At 46.9% G+C, this 19,267-nt stretch overlaps 1 long non-coding RNA gene across 1 annotated transcript; it reads right to left on the reverse strand.

The window, feature by feature from the left end:
- Positions 1-1,229: 1,229 nt before the first annotated feature.
- LOC142790300 (uncharacterized) lies at positions 1,230-18,920 on the reverse strand. The gene is made up of 3 exons (XR_012889417.1): positions 18,827-18,920; positions 2,809-2,965; positions 1,230-1,570 (listed from the first exon to the last, which is right to left on the reverse strand). It is a non-coding gene; the product is annotated as an uncharacterized LOC142790300 (long non-coding RNA).
- Positions 18,921-19,267: the final 347 nt, after the last annotated feature.

The following is a 19,267-nucleotide window of genomic DNA, read 5'->3' on the forward strand; positions in this document are numbered from 1 at the left end:
TGAAAGTTGGGGATAGGAGGCGAGTGAATGGAACGTTACGTAAGAGGGATAAGATGGAAATCATTGAGAGGCCCGGCGTAGACGACGGCGACGAGGACGATGAAGACGCTGACGAATTGGACAATTACCCCAGGAAGAAGCCCTGAGCCCCGACTCGAACAACCAGCTCCGAGGCCCCCGTCAACATGGACCTTTTGTGAGACGGACTTTATGCACCTTATTTAGATTAGTTTTGCGGGAAGGGAGGTGGCGAATTGAGACATAGCGCGGTTTTGTTAATTAATGACTTTATCATTTATGTCGTCGTGTGTTTACTTTGTATTGAGCCACCCTATTATTGTCACAGTTACTTAACTTATGTATCCTGTTTTGCGTGTCGCGAGTATTTGCTGACGTGTTACAATTTCGTGTAACAAAGATGTCGTTCACGGACAGTATGTGTGTACGCCATTTGCACTTGCTATTAAATTAAATGAATCAGTAAACAGAAACAAGTCGTAGCGTCTCTTACTTCCCGGCCCCAGCACGAATCCCTGTATGTGAGGAATGATTGAGACACGTAGCCAAGAGGGAACCAGATAGAAAAAGGGTTGATTGTTCTTCCCTCTCTTTGGCGATCGGTGGCGTAGCGGGGGACGTCTCACCAGAGTAAACACCTAGTTCACAGATCTTATTCGTGAACTGTTGGCCTGTAGCAAGCTACCGCTGAGCCAACCTCCCATGGGTCATTTCACATGCATTTCAAATTTTTATGCAAGATTCTGAGATGCACAAATGTCATTAGCTAGATGCATAAAGACTCATTTCAGTGAATTTCAACATTCTTGTGCTGCAATTTGTGCTAGCAGCAGAAACACACACACTGTCAATATAAAACCACCATGCAGCAAAGGCTTAGGAGCCAGAAGCTAGCCTGCAGGCTCGGTCATATGAGTGGCAGCCAGCCAGTTCGGCAATCGCTTGTTCTGCCATTACTTTGACTCATCGTTACTAAACTATCAGGCTAGAATAGCGCAACGAAAAATCGTACGAATACTGAAAGCAGCATTATATGCAATTACTAATCTGAAAAGAAGGACTTGAAAAAGTGACTGAAAAAGAAAAAAAATCATTTTTTGCAGCTAAAAAAATAAATGGACATCTAATTTTCTATACACATACGAACTTGAGGACAGCGTAGTCTTGAGCACTTCTGTAACACTGCCTCTCTGCTAAAGAAAGGTCGCACAAAAAGCAGCACACAGTTCATTTTGACTTTGTACATATAAAAAAAAGCTTACTCAACAGGCTTAACAATTCACCTCATTACAGCAATGCCGTGTGCAAACCTGCCTGTAAATGGACAGTTCGTAAAACTAAGGAAGCCCAAGAGTGTGATGAGGGTAGGGCTGTCTATATTTGTCTAGCCGCAATTTACAAGCACGCATTGCATTGTTTTCCTCCACAAAATTTCAGTCCTGCTCCGACTTTTCTGAACTAGGGCCGTCGTCGGTTTTCTGCTTCTTCTTGGCGCGAATGTCGGCAAGCGCTTGCTCGATCGTCCGGACGTCCTTCTTGTTTTGGCTGGGCACTGAAACAGGAGACAAACAGAGTAGGGCGAAAAATTGTAAGGTACAATGATACCAACACTGGGAAGACACCTGTGCACAACTTATTTCTTTTTGCCAAGACTTTCTTGATGCTAAAACAGTTGAATACTTAACAACCTTGCACTACAATGCATCACCATCATAGCACGCGTGGTCAAGCAAGAAAAAGTTGTGGGGCCACACCATTCATATGTGAGACAGACTACTAGCAAAGTTGCCTCTTCGTTTCCGTTGTAGGTCTGCTCGTTTCTCTGAGTGAGCAACTACAGACAGCGAAATTCTTGCTCTAACCCCATCACCTTTATATGAATCCTACACTTTCTACAATTTTCCACAAGCATTTTACAATTTTGCAGTGTGTTCGAATAGGTGCTGTCGACACCTCTTTACTATGTCAAACTTTTTTCTCTGGCAGGCCGGCTCTCACCTTCTCTGGTTCTTTGCTGTGGTCTACTTGACATTGCAGCAGAGTCAAGACACTTGTACGAGACAAGCGCCGTAAGCACACTCTGTGAGCTGCGCAGTCTCCATTTATGTTTAACCCGAACGCGAGCTAGCTAAAATGATCAGCCTCCCTCTCCCTCCCAACCCCCGGAATCGCATCGGCTAGAAGTTGACACCTTTGCTGCAAAAGCAATGCTGTACTACGAATTTACCCTAATACTAGGCTCAACATTCCATATGCACAATACGATCAAGGCGTGCCACAGAGGACAACCGATAAAATTTGACCACCAGGCGTTCTTTAAACATACCTAAATCCAAGTACACAGGTGTGCTGGTATTTTTCGCTCATAAAAATGCAGCAACTATGGCACAGAAACCTACCCACACTTATACAATTAGCTATCCCATGCCTTGGCTGCTAAGCTGCCCCATGGTATATTATAAACAGGCACACAATAACACCAACAATATAATTTTTTTTTTCAGATTGTTGTTTATAAATGAAAGCAATGAAGATTTTGGGAAAGTTGTAATACAGACCTTATGCTTGCAGGTTGAGTTTTGTGATGCTGTACCGCACTAGAGTTGGAAATCTGTTTCCAGTGCACTGTACTGCTGGAAGCAAGCGTTTTGGATGCTCTAAGAAAGACGGCGTTCATAAACTTGACTTCTGTGTATTCCAAGTAATGTTGCATGGATTTTGATATATTCCTTTGCCAAATAAGCGCAAAGTGACAAGCCCCCAGTCAGCCAATGTATCAAAGTTCAGTACCAAAGCCAAACTGTTTGTTGGGTGTGGTGATCTTGGCCGCGCCCTTGCCGCTTTCTCGGCCCAGCAGCTTTTCGTACTTCTCATGATAGTCACACTGTGGTACACTTTCCTGGCTTGACTGCTTGACCTGTTCTGCGAAAGCTGCGGCAGCAAGTTCCTGCACGAAAATGCACCGCACTACGTGAAATTGAGCGCCAACTCACTTGGCATGGCATCTCAGCGTGGTATTAAAGCACAACAGAAATATACCAAGAAACAGTGCATGCAGCTGCGCAGTATGTGGCCGCTATCACAGCACGGGTTGTTCAAAGAACTGAGCAGATTGCCATTATCAATAGTGGAATCAGAGCTAGCGTATGCCGATTCTTTAAACAGTCTTTAACGAAATTCCACTTATATAAATAAATTCGTCTCCAGTGCCGATGGCTTCCCTGTAACGATGGTTTACTGCGCTCCTCTCTCAAGCTTGACTCAGAGTTGCGTGCACTGCAGGTGTGGTTCAGCAACCGACGAGCGCGCTGGCGCAAGCAGGTGGGAAGTCAACCCGCGGGCGCCGCCTTCAGCAGCCAGCTGTTGCAGGGTGTTATGCCAGCGAGTCCTCGTCAAACGTCCGTGCCTCTGAAAAAGGCAATCTGGGTCAAGGCCAGCCCGCAGTCTGCCTGGCGCGAACAACTCAACGGCGTAAACACGCGCGGCGCCTCTCTGGCCCACGTGCATTGAGTCAGCGGCGCACGTGACAGCGAGCCGGCGTCCTCGTGTCTGGTGGTCTGACGCATGGCACGGCGACCCCATTGGAGGAATCTGCCCTGACGACCAGCGGCGCTTCTGATTGGACATTTTGGTTGGGCCCGGTGTAAATAAAAGAAGCCCTGCGGCGCGTCGCGATCGGCGGTCCTATGGAGAGGAGTCCCCGTGTCGGAGAGCCGACATGTGTGTGAGTCGGCGGGTCTTAGGCGAAAAGCTGACCTATGTGTTAGAGAGGAGAGCTCGGCTCTTCGAGTCTCTGTCGGCCCCAGTGCCGAAATTGTAACGCTTCTGTATATATGCTGTACATAAACCTTGTTTAACTCACCGTCGTCTCGTCCGCCCGTCTTATCACCTCTGCGCAGAAGCAGTCGCGAGCTGAGAAACATACGCTACCAAACGGCTGGTGACCTTCCCGGCGGAGTGGAAAGCAGTGGCGCCTGTGGGACCGGGTTGGCGTCGCCGTCTTTCGCAACAGTGGTGGCTTCGGCGGGATCGGCCCGATCGTTCGCAACAGTGGTGGCTTCGGCGGGATCGGCCCGTCGTTCGCAACAGTGGTTGGCAGCTGCGGGATCGGCCGGCGTCAGCGACATCGATGCGGTGAGTGCCTGATGTTTTCCCCTCAGTTCACCAGACTACTCTAGCTCAGGTTGTAGTAGTTTAGAGAAGGGCTGTGTGAAGCATTGAAGTGAGCTTTGATCGTTTCAAGCAAAGTCGAAGTGCTTTGAAACCGAAGTTAATGCGGAGGGGGTAAACACGGGAGTGTGAAAAATTGCTTGCGCGTCGTGCTAGTAGGCTTATAGTGGGTACGGCAAGTAAATTGTTAACAGGGGCAAACAGCAAGAGGCTAGTGTGAACGATGGAGAACCTTAAAGTGAAGGAACTCATCGAAATTTGTGAGGAACTCGGCATAACTTTGGGCCGTGCGAAACGAAAGCAAGCGATCCTTGAGATCATGAAGGATGAGGGAGTGTCGGCTGAGGAAGTCGATGAGGCCTGGGTGGAGATCAAAGCACGCCGCGAGGAGGCTGAAAGGCGAGAAGCCCGCGAACGTGAGGAGGCTCAAAGGCGAGAAGCTCGTGAGGAGGCTGAAAGGCGAGAAGCTCGTGAGGAGGCTGAAAGGCGAGAACGCCGCGAGGAGGCCGAGAGACAGGAGCGCCTAGAGTTGAAACGACTAGAATTGGCAATCCTACAGTGTTCGCAGGCGCCTAGCGTAGCTTCTCCGACGACTCAGGTCAGCGGTTTTAGAATTCGGGACCAACTGCCACCGTTCGTAGTAGGCGAGGACATGGCGAAGTACCTCGTAAAGTTTGAACACGTCTGTGAGCGAAACGCTTTGGAGCGGTCTCTTTGGGCGCGGAACCTGTTAGCTCTTCTTCCCGGCGAAGTGTCCGACGCGATAACTTGCTTGTCGAGGGAAGCGTTTGAGAGCTATGACGAGGTTAAAGAAGTGCTCTTGAGACGTTATAAGTTGTCACCCGAGGCTTTCAGGCAAAGGTTCCGGTATGCTGAAAAGGGGAATGAGTCACACGTTGACTTCGCGTTTCGTCTTAAAGCCGATTTGATTGAATGGCTCAAGGGCGAAGGTGTTTATGACGACCGCGATAAAGTGGTGGAATGCATTGCATTGGAGCAATTCTACCGCTGCATCGAGGATAATGTCAGACTTTGGCTGCAGGACAGACTTGGGGAAGTACAGTTAAACAAGGCAGCTGAGTTAGCTGAGGAGTATTATACTCGCCGAAAGTTGCACAGCAGGGCAGTGCGCGTTGAAAAGGATGAGAGAAAAGAGGGCTTTTCAAAGAAACCTGATCAACGGAGACCCGCTCCGCACCGTAATTTCAAGAAGGACCCGTCTCTTACGAAGGACAGTGTAGGGGAAGGGCAAACAGAAGCGGAGAAATCGAGTGAGGTTTCTACCACACAGGCATTTGAATCGGAAAACAAACGGAAGCCGCTAATCTGCTACAACTGCAAAAAGGAAGGGCACATCGCGAGAAACTGTCAGGAAAAGTTTGCCTTCGCAACAATCCGAGAATCAGAAAAAAACATGCGGTTGTTGGAGCCGTATCTCCAAGAAATTAGGGTGAATGAGAAAACGTGCCGAGCACTTAGAGACTCAGCGGCAACCATGGACGTTGTCCATCCTTCATTGGTGTCTCCGGATGACTTCACAGGAGAATGCGCGTGGATCAGGCAAGTCGCCGAGGAGCAGAGTGTTCGCTTACCAATCGCCACGGTTGTCATTGAAGGCCCGTTCGGTAAGCTTCGCACTGAAGCGGCTGTGTCTGCCGCGCTAAATGATCGTTTTCCTTATCTTTTCTCCAACAACTCGGAGCAGCTTCTCAAAGAGCAGGGCAAATCGTTTTTCCCCAACTTTGCGTGCATGGCCCTCACGCGATCGCAAGCGCGGAAGCTATCGCGGCAGCTTGATCTGGTTCAATGCGGTGAACTCTCAAGTGACCTTGTCGGCGGGTCGACGGAACCCCAGAAAGGAAATTTTCCGCATGAGTCATGTGAGCAGTCACGCGAACGGCCCGTCGCGGAAACGGCCAGCGCGGTATGCGTGGGGGGAGACGACATGGCGCCATTGAGTCAGATCGCCTGTAGCGGAAAGTTGGAGCGAGCTGCCGAGAGTTGATCGAGAGACGCTCATTCGAGAGCAGCGTGAGGATCTCTCGATTGAAGCGCCAGTGGAAAGCCAAATTGAAGCGCTAGTGGAAAGCCACAAAAACGCGGCACAAGTGCTGTCGAAGGAGCACTACGAGAAATCTGTGAAGAAGCGCGCTTTTGAAGTTGATAATCAGGTAATGCTGCTGCAGCCGTTCAAAAAGATCAAGCTTGAGGTTGATTGGGAAGGGCCCGCCAAAGTATTATCGAAGCCTTGCGATACAAATTATGAAGTGAAATTAGGAAGGCGGCCGGACAAAATTTACAACTTGATGAAACCCAATGTTCAACATCAAGCGGTCGTAAATCAGCTGTTGAATGCTTCAGAGGAAGAGGGAGCAGAAATTTGGAGTTCTAGTGATGTAATCAAAGGGGGATCGAAAGTAATCTGGGAACAGTTGAACCTAGAGCCTAGCTTAAGTGAAGGAGGACCTGAGAAAGAGGACCTGAGAAAGATTGGTTCCGAGTTTGGAGACGTGTTTTCGGACCGCCCCGGAAACACGAGGGTGATCGAACACGACATCGAGCTAAGCGGTGAGGAGTCAATCCGTAGCAAGCCGTATCGTTGTTCCCCTGTGCAACGTCGCAAGTGTGAGCCGCTCTTGGTGCCGCATAGGTATCGTCGCCTAAAAGTGGCCAGTTACTAAGGTGGAGCATGTTGCTCCACAGCGCAACTTTGACGTGCGCTAAAAAAAGGGGGGGGAAAGCTAAACGCTAATGCAGGTGCATTGAGCAGTGCGGTCTAGCTAGTACCTTCTCAACCTTTCGGTTTCTGGCTGGTGATTCGGGGCAAAATTTTGACCTCATCACGACCTGGGCTGAGCGCTCTCGTTCAATGTGATCTCAAGGGGCCAACTTTATGTGGTATTCTAATTCGTTACGTTGTACGTGGGAAAAAAAATTGAGTTGTCATTTTAAGGGTCTTTTGTCCCACATGTGCCTCTTGATGTAGAGGGAACAAAATTCCGATAGACGCGTAGATAGGTATATGTTGTACTATACTTTGTCTGGTGTTCTGTCGGGTGACCGAGGGCACTTGCTTGTGTCGTGTGTTGTTTGTTGTCGAACCGTTCTTAGCAAGTTGCAGAACCATCGACAAGTGCTGAAACCGAAGATGGTCAGAAGAGACGAGTGAAGCTGGTCGACAAGTTGTGGTGAAAAACCAGTGGAGCTGGAATCCGTCGTCAAGAATGGGATGTGTTCCCGAAACGGTCTGGAGCTGTATTCTCCCCATGGCCCTGGAGGCGAAACTGGAGGGACCTGGCGAACGAGCGCACCTGACATCCGAGCCCCGTGGAAGCAGCTCGTCTTTCCGGTGCATTGTCTGGCGGCGGGGGTGCTGTTATGCCAGCGAGTCCTCGTCAAACGTCCGTGCCTCTGAAAAAGGCAATCTGGGTCAAGGCCAGCCCGCAGTCTGCCTGGCGCGAACAACTCAACGGCGTAAACACGCGCGGCGCCTCTCTGGCCCACGTGCATTGAGTCAGCGGCGCACGTGACAGCGAGCCGGCGTCCTCGTGTCTGGTGGTCTGACGCATGGCACGGCGACCCCATTGGAGGAATCTGCCCTGACGACCAGCGGCGCTTCTGATTGGACATTTTGGTTGGACCCGGTGTAAATAAAAGAAGCCCTGCGGCGCGTCGCGATCGGCGGTCCTATGGAGAGGAGTCCCCGTGTCGGAGAGCCGACATGTGTGTGAGTCGGCGGGTCTTAGGCGAAAAGCTGACCTATGTGTTAGAGAGGAGAGCTCGGCTCTTCGAGTCTCTGTCGGCCCCAGTGCCGAAATTGTAACGCTTCTGTATATATGCTGTACATAAACCTTGTTTAACTCACCGTCGTCTCGTCCGCACGTCTTATCAGCTCTGCGCAGAAGCAGTCGCGAGCTGAGAAACATACGCTACCAAACGGCTGGTGACCTTCCCGGCGGAGTGGAAAGCAGTGGCGCCTGTGGGACCGGGTTGGCGTCGCCGTCTTTCGCAACAGTGGTGGCTTCGGCGGGATCGGCCCGTCGTTCGCAACAAGGGCTACGCGCAGGCGGCAGCCACTGCCCCGGTGGTCAGCGCCGCCGCGTCGACGCACCACCATCCACATCTGGACTCCGGAATCACCTCCGCGGGACTACAGCACCGCGGTGAGTGATGTCACGGAACTTTAATTGCGTAGCATTTTATACTCGCACCTAATCGCAAATCAGGCGTCGGTGGTGTCGAGACACCCCCCACTTCCCACTGCGCATGCTCGCGTTTCGATCTAAATCGACGTCTCTTGCCAAATCATAACGAGCCTCCCTCGACGACTGACGTCATCATGTTCCATGTGTTGTGCACTCACCCCGACCAAAATCACATCCTGCAGAGCGTTTTTTTCTGGCTTCTTAGCACCAATACACTAAATGCAGCAAAGCCACATTTACAAATACATTATTGGAACTTCAGGCATCGCTGGCTGTGCGCAGTGAGGATGATGTAACCTGGCTTTTATTCAACAGCGAGGAAACGCGAATAACTAATTTTAGGAAAACTGCAGTGAGGAATCACGCGATATCACTGCGCGTTACAGTTAACACCGTATTTTATCGACGTAGCTCGAAGCGAACCAGGTGCTGCAACTTCCGTAAGGAAACGCTAGAAAGTGAAACAATAAATTAGTTATGATTGATTGGTTATTTTTCTAGAACTCTATTTGCATTAAGTTTATCATAACAGGTGAGGCTAGGGTAGAAAGTTCAGCAAATAAATTTCGGTATGTCTTGGCAGGTTTCTTTCTTTGTTATTCTCAGTCCCACATTGGTTAGAAAATATTTCGTGAAAATTGTGATGTTAAGTATCTGGTTTCGCTTTAAAACAATGTAAACTTTTTGCCGTTACAAAGATATGTATGTCCTTGAAGACGTTGCCAAATCCACAACATAGAAATTTGGTGCGGGGGTATAAATTCACCTTCACCACATGTATCTTATTGCTTGCGTGTTTTCTCGCCTGCCAAGGGTCTTTACTGTGCGAGAGTATAGTACTTTTTGATATTGCGAAATGATAATTCACTAGTATGAGAAAGGAAAATACATTTCTGTTAACGTAGCTGAAGGAAGAAAACGCTCTGCCGTAATGGTCTAGTGGCCAAGGTACTCGGCTGCTGACCCGCAGGTCGCGGGATCGAATCCCGGCTGCGGTGGCTGCATTTCCGATGAAGGCGGAAATGTTGCAGGCCCGTGTGCTCAGATTTGGATGCACGTTAAAGAACCCCAGGTGGTCGAAATTTCCGGAGCCCTCCACTACGGCATCTCTCATAATCATATGGTGGTTGTGGGACGTTAAACCCCACATATCAATGAAATGAAAGAAGAAAAGAAAGGCTAAAGACAGTGAGGTGAACCATGAAAGCGTCGGTTTTGTACACTACGCTGTAGAAAACAAAAAAATGCATTGAATTCTTTGACGGGGGATGTCAGCGTTCTAAACCGACGCGCTTCCTTTTTATTCATTGCAGACACTACAGCCTGGCACCGCTCGCATCAGTCTCTGGCCTCGTCCAACGCAGTGTCGCAGCCAGGGTACAGTTCGTACGCGACTGAGTCCTGCATCAACGGTGGCCCTTTGTCGCAACAGGTAAGATGCGCAAGAACGGCGACCCGATAAGCTTACTTACGCTTCATCGCAGCGCCCTCTGCCTGTAATTAAGTCTATGTATGGGGCGGACTTTACGCCCCCTTTCCTCGTGACTAGGGGGGAGGGCTACCCTCATGCACCACACTCTGCTCCCGCCTGTTTTTCAGAGATGAAAAGGTGACGTTCGTGATAAAGAAAGTGACACTCGTTATGAAGGAAAACAAAACACAGTGACCGAAACAAACAACAAAGTTTAGTGCAGCCACATCGGGTGCCAGGTTATCGATGTACGCCTATGCTTTTCAGGGGCGAAAAGGTGATGGTTGCGATAAGGAAAGTGACACTGGTTATCATCATCATCATCATAATCATAATAATCATCATCATCCTGACTACGTCCACTGCAGGACAAAGGCCTCTCTCATGTTCCGCCAGTTAACCCGATCCTGTGCTTGCTGCTGCCAATTTACACCCGCAAACTTCTTAATCTCATCTGCCCACCTAACCTTCTGTCTCCCCCTAACCCGCTTGCCTTCTCTGGGAACCCATTTATTTCCCTTGACGTTATAAACACTGGTTATAAAGAAAAACAAAACACAGAGTAACCGAAACAGTTAAAAGACTAAGTCTCGAGCATATATATTATGACTCGCATATCTCTCCGAAACATAAAAAGACAGGGCGCGGGTTCGAATCCCGGCTGCGGCGGCTGCACTTCCGATGGAGGCGGAAATGTTGTAGGCCCGTGTGCTCAGATTTGGGTGCACGTTAAAGAACCCCAGGTGGTCGAAATTTCCGGAGCCCTCCACTACGGCGTCTCTCATAATCATATGGTGGTTTTGGGACGTTAAACCCCAAAAAGAAGAAAGAAACATAAAAAGAGTTCCAAACAGCACCACTATGTTTATTGGCGAGCCACGCCATGAATGGGGCATCGAAAGGGGCGTCTCATTTCATCATCGCAGAGACAGCCAAACGATTCAGCAAAATCTTAAACATACATCAGTGGCACGTTGACCTCGAGCATCGCATCTAGCGATTGCTCTCCTGTACATCGCTGGTGGCTGCTGAGGATGTAAAAAAACTGCGCTTCAGACAGCTTCCAGAGGCTCCAGGCAGGCTTCATTACGTGCCATTCAGTCGAGTTCAATGCCTTGTGAACAGTGGACAGTCCGAGCGCTGCAATAATCACCTCACGAGAGTCAATATCGTCCAAGAGAAAGTCCTTAAAGTAGCTCTTGGCGAAGCACTCGTGTAGCCTTCCGATATTAGCAGCGGTCTTGGATTTCCAGTTGATCAAGTTCAGCGCGATGCCCCAAAAGCTTTCAGCCAGGAGCCAGCCGAGAAGAGCCATGTTCGGGAGGTGCGATTTACTCGGTGGAGCGGTGCGGATGTAACTGTATGACGCGGGTGATAGTAGAATGTAGCGGTCTTCCACAATTGACACGTCCCGATGACGGAGCGTCTTCGTCGCACTCAAGGCTGAGAGCCGGTTGGCGGTGACTTTAACTTCAAAAGCGTAAGCTCTCAAAAGGTTCTCGCCGAAGTCTAGCGTCGCCTCTGGGACCTGGACGGGAGTTTTGCTTTTAGCAGAGGGTGTCACTAGGTTTATTTTCTCGAAAAACTCCTCCAACCGGTACCGATCTTCGGTATCGAAGACGGCACTCTCTTTGAAGTGTTCGCGAGCGGCGTCCTTTTTGGTGGCAAATATATGCCTCGCTTGCGAATCCTTCTCGTCGCTGGTCAGGAATTCCGCTTCGAACAAGTCCCAGATATGCCGCATTGAGATCATTCTTTCCGAGCAGGTTTGAAATAGCGGAGGCGAAAATTCGCCTTCGGGCACGTGCAACCCATCGACACCACTTAAGAGTGCGTGCCATAGAAGATATGCTCCCTTCAAACCTGGACTTTTGTTGCCGTTGAACATGTCGTACAGATGGCGAATCTCCCGGATACCATAAACGGCTATAACCCGCACGTCCTTTAACGAGGAACCAAGGGCATTCATTGCAGCTCCGACGTCTCTGATGTTCCAAATTTCTTGACTAAATGCACTGCTGCTATTGGCTGTGATTTGGTACTGTGCCTCCAGTCTACGCTCCCCACGAAAGAAATTGCACAGCGCTGTCACCAGTTTAATTATATCGTTTAGTGTAGTCGCATTCGTAGTTCCTCGTATGGCTTCAACTGCAGCAGCTAGAGTGACGCGAGAACGGCCTCGAATAATGCAAGCGTCAGCAGTAAACTCTAAGCTCACTGTGTTATTGTCAATGTGAATGCTTATGACTGATGACAAAGAGTACCTTATCGACATGGTAGCGCAGAATATCATGGCTTCTCGAGCGCCGGCTTTCCTCAAGAGGTCTCCCGTGTCTCGCAGAAAAGCATTAGCCAGAGACGAGACGAAATTGTCGTAGTGCACGATAGCCCGCACGCACGTTCTGAAGTAGGCGATGAGGAAATGTCCCACCGGGCCCACTGGCACGTCCGCACTCATCGCACCGGTTATTACGGCATGCAAAGGCCGATAGCGCTCGATGGTGTACCTCGAGAGTGCGCCTTCAGTTACTTCCGGGCAGACGTAGGCGAAAAAATTCTTGCACGAAAAAGCGGTCGTATTGACGTATCTGGTTAACCTTTCCACCTCATCTGTGCAGCAGAACGGTGTGATTGCTATGGAGGTAGGCCCAGCACTGCCCCTGTGTGTCCCGAATAAGTAGACACCGATGAACACGGTCACCATCCCGAACACCAGGAATGCCGCCACGCCGCAGACAATCAGGGATGTGCGGCGATGGCTGTGCCTGAAGGGGGCGGGGCTGGTAAGCACGGGTGGAGCTGTGGAATCACTGCATCCCGGTTGTGGCGAGACCATATGTTGTAGATTATTACTGTCCGTTTTGTTTTGTTTTGTTTCCCTGGGAGGCTGGCTCATACCCACTCAGGGGGATTGGCCAAGAAAGTGTAGTGCAGTTTTTCTGTAATCATTTTAACAATGTTTAATGAATTGGTATTATAATGAGATTAATGTAAAAATAAAAACAACATAAAAAGAGCAAACGAAAAAAAAGAATCAATTTGAGCAATTTTGAGATTTGAGGTGTTATGATTAGCACTCAGCTGCGTTCACTTCACTCTGCCCTGGGGAGTAATAAATAATTTTTTTTGATTGAAGATCACAATGGTATACGCTTGGTTGCCTGAATATAATTGCAAACGGCATTGAAAACATCCCTGTGGCAATGTCCCAAAGCTGAGGCGCCAAAGCTTAGCGCCGTTTCCACTGTTAATCTAAGGCCTATTTTCCGAAATTGCATAACTAGTAACCTTTTTCTAAGTATCTCGTAGCGGCGACAATACAAAAAATAATGATCTAGTGATTCCATTTCTCCGCAGAATGCGCAGAGGGGTGATGTTGTCTGACCAGCTCTGTGTAGATACAGGTTTAGAGGGGGGACACGACATCGAAATTTAGTAATTAAGACTTCGAGCTTTCTGGACTGACTCCAGTGGTGTTGCCATGGAAACATGAGGTGGTTATAGTCTGTCCGTGTAATTACTTTTTCTATCGTATCCGTGGAGATTGCTGATTTTCGATATCTTATTGCCGTGATATATTCAACATCTGGCAGTATGGACAAAACTGGCCCATCAAGTGCGGCTCGTGCTAAGGAATCGGCCAATTCATTTAATCTTAATCCACAGTGTCCCGGAACCCATAGTAATCTCAGGAGTCTCAACTGCGGGGGTACTAATGTTTTGAATGTGCTTAGGATTCGAGAGTTCTCTGAAGCCGTCAGAGCTGCACAAACTGAAAGAGAATCCGTCATTATTACTGCGTTGTTTTGATTTGATGGAAGTTTTCGAAGAGCTAAAATAATCGCCAAGAGCTCCGCTTCAAAAACTGGAGTAAAATCAGGCAGTCTCACTGAAAAGGACCAGTCAAGCAAATCAGACGCAATGCCTACACCTGCCTTTTGATTATTTACGGAAGCATCTGTGGCTATTATATTTTTAGTTTTTGCATGCTCCAAGTAATCTAATAATATGTTATTTAAAAATTTGAGGGATTGTAATTTGGCGTTTTGGGGGAATATATCATCATACTCAATAATAACATGACAATTCGAGTCATTAGTCTCAATTACATTTCTAATGTTCACATTTATACTTTGTAGATTTTTTTGTACAAACATTATCTGAGGTGTGTGAAACCGTGGCCAATGAGCAAGAAAGAAGGCGTCTGGGTTTGCGATAAAAGCATATTGAGATCTTCTTGCCGGTAAGCTATAAAATTTTAAAAATGCTTGTACGGTCAAAATTCGAAATCGACAAAGTAGTGTAGGCAGGCGCGCTTCCTGGTACAGTACGTTGATAGCCACAAATCTAGGGAGTCCCAGACACATTCGCAGTGCTTCTCGCTCCAAGACGACTAGAGGTTTCGTTTTATAAGCAGGGCCACCCGAGAATAATATGCAGCCAAATTCCATGATGGGGCGCATGTACATCTTGTACAACGTTATCAAGGTGTGCCTCCGTAATCCATATTTCCGGTTACTTAGCTTGTGTAGTAAGCCTGAAGCCCGCTGTGCTTTGGTAGTTATATACTCTATGTGTGGACTCCAGTTAAGTTTCTCATTATAAATGATTCCCAAATATTTTATAGAGTCTACTTGCTGGATGGGTTCCTGTTTATATAGAATTGAAATTGAAATTGGTTCTGCAAGCGGAAATGCCATGAGCGTGCTTTTGTTGACATTTAACGATAACGAAATCGACTGCAACCAAATTTCTAACATGTTAATATATCTTTGTAATTTAAGTTGTAGTGAGTAAATATTACAGTCAGCAGCAAAGAGTGCGATGTCATCAGCATAAATGTAGACAGTAACTTCTTGATCTGTTGGAATTGTGCTCATTAAAGCATTAAATAATATTGGAGATAAGACTGCTCCTTGGGGAACTCCGCGCGTTTGTTTAAATCTAGATGATGAACATCCATCCTTGACGCAGTAGAATTCTCTTGATTTTAAGAATTCTGCCACCCACTCAATAAAATATTGTGGGAAGTTCAATCTCTCTAGCGTATTTAACAATATGAAGTGCTCCACACTGTCATACGCCTTGGCTATGTCAAGCGTTACTAAAGCAGCGTATTGCCTTCTTTTACGCGCGAGCTGTATTCGGCTCTCTAAATCAGCATGGGCACACCAAATTGAGAAATCACTACGAAAGCCGATTTGGTTCGGTTTTATTACTAAATTGTCTGTCATCCAGATACTTACTCGGCTATGAAGGACCCTCTCTACTAGTTTGACCATGTTAGATGTTAGAGAGATTGGTCTGATATTATCGACTGTTAATCCTCCACCCGGATTTTTTAGTATAGGAATCACCTTTGCTATTCTCCAATCCTGCGGCACCCATGAGTTTTTTAAGGAGTAGTTAATAACATTGGCGACATCTCGAGGCGATAAATTGAACAGAATTTTAATCATGGCTACTGTGATCCCATCTGGGCCAGGAGATGCACAGGGTAAATGTTTAATCACGTTGGATACTTCAGTCTGTGTCACTTCTTCAAAGTCAGACCTTGCCGTAGACTTGTGCCAGTTGTTTGGCACTACTGAAGTGAATCTGCTTTCCAGACCTTTACCTATTGCCTCTAAGGTAGTGGTCATTTCTTGTGCCGACAGATTATCACAAGCTACATTAACTGGTGATGGCAAGATTTTCCGAGCTCTCATATATCGGAACAGTGCTTTCATATGTTTAGGCTTCGACAGGTATTCATAATGTCTTTTGTCATAATCTTGTTTAGCTTGAGCTACCGTTCTTTTAAAGCCCGCAGCAATGAATTTATAATCGGCCCAGTTTTGTGGGGATTGATTATGTAAGAGCTGCTTCCAAGCTGCCTTACGTCGTCGGTGCTCTCTTGTACATTCATCATTCCACCAACGGCTATATACTCTTTTTGTGGATTCAACAGTAAATTCGGCTCTTTTGTAGGATCTTTTCATGACTGCGTTTATTTTCTGTGCTTTTTTATCATCGCTCTCTTCCGAGTGAGTAGCCAGTGCTGACTTCAGGTCATTCCTAAATTTAGTGTAATTTACAAATACTCTTACATTTGAACAAGATGGAATTATCGGACAAGAAATTTCAAAACTTATCGGTAAGTGGTCACTGTTGGTGCCACAGTCCAGCGCTTTCCAAGAAGAAGTAGTAATGGCTGAACTGACAAAACTTAAATCTAAGGCCGACCTGTAATGAGTACGAATAAATGTGGGGGTTCTCACGTTGAGGCACGTCAGGTCATTAGCCATTGTCCACTCCCACAAGCGTTTCCCACTAAGATCAGTTCTAAAACCCCAACTCGTGTGGTGAGAATTAAAGTCTCCAACTAAAACTTTGTCTTTGCACCATGATTTTGTAGCTAGATCCAAACTTCGTGTGTCTTGAACTCCATCCGGAAAATACATATTAACTAAAGTGAAAGGAGTGCAGTTGGGCAGTGTAATGTCTACTGCCAAAATTTCGCATTCTGGCGAAATATGTTTGTATGAGCATTTGACTTTCATACTAATTCTATTATTAATAAAGAAAGCTAGACCCCCACCTCTCGATGGACGGTCTAATCGAAAGGATTGGAAGTTATTTAAATGAAACAAATTATGTACAGATAGCCATGTCTCTTGTAATGCTATAATATCAGGAGCGAATTTAGAAGTCAAGTATACCAAATCCGTAGATGCAGAATGGATTGAACGGCAATTCCAATGGAGAATCTTAAGCGACCCTATGGTTTCGAAAGAGCTGCTTCCGCTATAGCTTTCTCTAGAATGCCTTCCTTCAAGAAATCCCTCTTTGAAAGGCTCTCCTTTTCTTTCAGATACTTTTTGTTCTTAGTTTGTTTCGGTGAGTTAGTTTTCTTTGACACAGGGGATCTAGATCTCTTCAGGGACCTAGGGTCCAAATCCATGTCATCGGAATCTATTGTATATGTAGCTTTGTCCTCACTTACACTCTGTATATCTACTGCAGAGGGTGCTGTAGACGGAAAATACGAGGGTGCGGTTTCAGATTCCTCATTTTGGCTGTGGACGCCTATTGCAGAGGCTCCTGCTGGCGGATAATACGATGGCGCAGTTTCAGATTCACCGTCAGCTATTGGTCGTGAACTCTCAAGATGTTGGGATACTAGGCCTGGCTCTCCCGTTGTACCAAATATGCGAGTCATCTGGTTAGCCAAAATTTGAGATAGAGAATCGCAAAGGTTAGAAGTCAGTCGTTCCATGGCTTTTTCTAGAGCCTTTTCTATGGCCTCCACTATATTCAGGGAAATTACTGTCCGCCATGATTCAGTTCTTCTTCTTTTCAGGGTCACGTGCAGATTTGCCTTGGACGAGCAGTAGTATAGAGATGATGATGCTGACATTTGCTCATATTGAGAAATGTCCCGAAGAAGGCTGGAGTATGGCTGCTGCATCTTCCAAATTACCGTTCCGTGGATGTGATGGTGAAGACTAGAGCAACCAAAACGTAAAATGAAAGTCTTAGCTATTTATGTAGGCCAAAGTATGCAGCACTTAATCAATAAAACTATAGTGGCGAGTTCAGTTACCTTCTTTGTTGTTTCAAACTTCTCTTCGAAGATGTAATGTGGCAAACAATTCGTAAGCTTTCGGCCACCTATTTAGGTCCTCAATAAATGAGGAAGGGGTACTGTAGGTAGCAGGTGGATCTAACCTCGCGAGATATGCTGATGCTGATGACCTCTGATGGATGGCGCTTACCCACAAAGGGGGATGGGCCAAGAACCGGGCGGCAGGATACTTAAATGAAACTAAACTGAAAATCAAGCCAATCTGAAAAAGAAGCTTAAAATAATACTACCAAAAAACAAAAATGTGTGCTGAGCAAGCGGTCAAACCATCTTTTGTTTTTGAAAGACATAACTACGAATTATAAACTAAAGATCTGAAAAGCTAGTGGTTCACTAGCATGGTAATCTTTTAGTTGCGTTGATGTAATCAAACACAGCGGAGCATACATCCCTGTGGCAATAACCAAATGAAGTCCCGCCAAATGATATGCACGCAATCGACCAGCTCAATTTTCTCTTTTAAAGTTGTGATAATGATGATGGTGATGATGATGATGACGCCTTAAACATGGCACATACCCATTTAGGGGAATTGGCCAAGAAATGATTACCCGAGTTAGACGTTTTCATTATTTAATATTTATGAAAAAAATAATGTACGTAAAACGAAAAGATAAGTGTTGAGGCTCCCGTTCAGACCAGACAGAATAATCATTGTCTTGACTACAGTTAGGTTATGTTGAAAATTTTATCGCTTTTTTTTAAGCCAAGCGTGGGCAGGCCACCAAGACGGCGTGCGCAGCACGACCAAACAATGCACACGTCGTTGGTCTATATACAAGCTATATCCCGCGTACAGCGCTGAGCCGGGCACCCATATCACCACACCAAGCCTCAATGCGAATGTCACCAGCACAAGTGTGCGCAGGGTTCCGAAGCTTCACCGCAGCGCCCCACCCGTAATAACTAATAAAGCAATGTACGGGGCAGACAGACTATGCCCCTTAACGGGATACCTGCAGGCGCTAGCTTGCAACAATCTTTAATACGAGCTCTAAACGCCAATATACAGGCAACTTCTTTCGTGTAGTCTAAATCATGCATGCGTTGTAAGAGAAAAACTTGCATGTAATGAAGCGTATTGTCCATTTATTACGGTTCTTGCCTCGTAATAACTATTGGTTAAAGTTTGCGCCACGATGTCATATCAACAAGCGCTATTACTGTAATCGAGAATCGTAATAATTTTTAATATTTGGGCTTAACGCCCAAGAACTACGCTTGGCCTACGAATTCATGAAGTACTTTCCAGGTTCATTTCGACCTGCCGATGTTATTGCCCGCACACCATAATCCATGCTCGCAATCGCTAAACGGCGTGGTGCATCTACTCACTGATGATGCGGATCAGTATGCTTTGCTTCTTGGACAGCTAGTAACAATAAGTTTGTTCTCTCCCAGGTGTACGGCTTGCTTGCCGGGAACGGAGGCGGAAGCGGAAGTGCCGGAGGCCCGTCTTCGCTGAGCGTACCGGACAGTGGTGGTAACTTAGCGAGAAAGTCGCTAAATTTAGCGCCTTTTCAGTCGTGCTAGCGACAATTTTATCACTTTGGAGTCTTAGCGACTTTTTTGGAGACTTTGAAAAGTTGAAATTGAATGTTTAAAGGACTACTGACAGGAAAAGTTTTGTTTTCGACATTTTTTTACAGTAATCCGTAGCTTTGCGTCTAGTAATGCCAAAATTCAATCGTAAATGTTCTAACGCATCGTATAATTGATGCTAGCATCGTTAATTGAGGACGATTTTGTTTCAGTTCAAAACGCCCGCCTAGATAC

The sequence above is a fragment of the Rhipicephalus microplus genome, unplaced genomic scaffold (genome assembly GCF_043290135.1).
Source record: "Rhipicephalus microplus isolate Deutch F79 unplaced genomic scaffold, USDA_Rmic scaffold_94, whole genome shotgun sequence".
In the NCBI taxonomy this organism is placed as follows: domain Eukaryota; kingdom Metazoa; phylum Arthropoda; class Arachnida; order Ixodida; family Ixodidae; genus Rhipicephalus; species Rhipicephalus microplus.